Source organism: Acyrthosiphon pisum, unplaced genomic scaffold (assembly GCF_005508785.2).
Source record: "Acyrthosiphon pisum isolate AL4f unplaced genomic scaffold, pea_aphid_22Mar2018_4r6ur Scaffold_21113;HRSCAF=23060, whole genome shotgun sequence".
Lineage (NCBI taxonomy): Eukaryota > Metazoa > Arthropoda > Insecta > Hemiptera > Aphididae > Acyrthosiphon > Acyrthosiphon pisum.
Genome location: NW_021770545.1, coordinates 19,212 through 21,835, shown reverse-complemented (window position 1 = coordinate 21,835; position 2,624 = coordinate 19,212).

Sequence of the window (2,624 nt, the reverse complement as noted above, 5' to 3'; positions counted from 1 at the left end):
ATATTTTTATTTAGCTTTAACTTTTATCTTAATACTAATAATTTACCTTGTATGTTGTTTTGTTATTAATTTGGTGGTTTGAATCTAAATTTATCTTCGTAGACTCTTTAGGCACAATCATAGACTCTTCAAAACTATGTACCTATGCAAATAAATATAAATTTTATAAAGATAGAGAGTAGATATATACATAATATATATAGATAATATGATTTAATTATTATATTTATTACCGTTTGTTGTATATTCAATGATATTGAAGGTTTATACAACAACTCAGGATAATCATCTTTTGCCTAAGAAATATTCATGATATATTAATATGTATAAACATTAAACAGTTAATCACCACTCAAACCAGCAATAATATAATTTATTAATTATATGTAAATCATACAATAATTTTTTACAAAAACAATTTGAATACTCGTATTATAGACTACTTACATGTTTTACTCGGTGTACTACTATTGATGGAACAGAGTTTTCTTTCAAACGAACTGATTTGTTGTACAAGTTGAACAAATGTTTTTCAAAATGTAGTGAACACACAAGACTACTTTTGTTAAACTGGGACTGAATAAAACCGTGTTCTTTTTGTCCAAAATTTAACCATAATGAAGAAATACTAGCTTTTCTCGGCACTCTTACATTTAAAACAGTAATAAAATAGTATATAATTGTATTTTAAATTAATACAACTTACATAGTTAACCTAAATAAAATAAAATATTCCTACATACCTATGAAAAGTTATATTCTTTTTAATTGAATTTTCATTGTAGGATCTACCGCAGAAAACACAGCTTACCATTTTTAATAAAGTATAATAATAATTATATGGTATATTATATTATGTAAATAATACGTATTTATAATAGTATGTATAAACAATAGTATGTACGTATAAATAATACTATTATAATATGTTATGAGAGTGTAGTAATTTTCGGTGAGGAAATTATCAGTACTATCAATACTTAAATTATTGTAATACACCAACATCTTAGGTTTGTTTTTAAAATAGTTTCTGAGTAGAAAGTATTATAAAATATTCAAAATATTGAATTGGTGGGATTTACGAAAAGTTGAAAATTAGCGCTATCTATCAGTTACGTTGTTAGTTATTGGAAACAAAATCCGACATGTTTTGCTTCACATAATTCATAATACTTATTCTGATAGGGCATCTCTATATACTCTATGGTTATATACGTATGTTCCGCTAGCAATATTTGATAAGCGTGTACAGGGTTCCCAAAAACGTCTAAAATCCTCAATATACGACAAAACAGTGTTTCACCGATAGATGTCGCACTAATTCGACATAACCAACCCGTAAAAAAAAAATGAGAAACCAAATTTGAACATATTTGCTGATACTTAAAAGTACGTCGCAACATTCTAAGTTAACTTAAAATATAGGTATGGGCATAAAGTTTCAAAAAAAAATTCAGATCGAGTCAAGTTGGGCGGAACAGCGTTCGGGAGATCGCGGAAACCGGCTACTCCGCGAATTTTTATACACCACGAGTACGCACATTTTGGAAATTATTTAAATATACTTACGAGGTCGGGACCACTTTGAAAAATCTATAGACATTAGGCAATAGGGTGTAAATTCGGAAAATGTATCCAGACCTCGTCGAGTCGGCCCGCGAAATCGTTCGGGAGATCGCGGAAACCGGCTACTCCGCGAATTTTTATACACCACGAGTACGCACATTTTGGAAATTATTTAAATATACTCACGAGGTCGGAACCACTTTGAAAATTCTATAGACATTAGGCAAGAGGGTGTAAATTCGGAAAATGTATCCAGACCTCGTCGAGTCGGCCCGCGAAATCGTACGGGAAATCGCGGACACCACCACTCCGCGAATTATTATACACCACGAGTACGCACATTTTGGAAATTATTTAAATATACTCACGAGGTCGGGACCACTTTGAAAAATCTATAGACATTAGGCAAGAGGGTGTAAATTCGGAAAATGTATCCAGACCTCGTCGAGTCGGCCCGCGAAATCGTACGGGAAACTGCGGACACCACCACTCCGCGAATTTTAATACACCACGAGTACGCACATTTTTCTGTAGTACCCAAATCATACTTTTTGCCTTTTGGTAACGTATATTATAAAAATTATCCTTATCTATATTTCTTGGATATCCTTTTTGATTTTTATGAACTTTATTGTATGACCAGACAGCAATTTTTCGTTTAAAAATATTGGTATAACATTATAATAACGAATAATATTAGTATAGTAAAGTTTTTATAATAATATTATAATATTATCATTACAAAATGCTGTCTGGTATACTACTTTTTAAGTAAATTACAATTAAATATTTGCTTTACTGTTTTGGCTAGTATAGTTGTATTAATTTAAAATATTATATGATTAAAGATAATCTTTAATTTTATTCTAGTAATTATTATTACATTTTGTATATTTATTATTTTCATTGTAGTTCAATAATTTATTATATGCTCTAAGAAAAGTTTAAGAAACAAAGCGGAAACCTTCAGCAGAAAACATACTTGTTATTTTTTTTTTACCAAAACTATTTAGTGTATATTAAATATATTTAGGTACCTTGTTCCTACACATGAATAA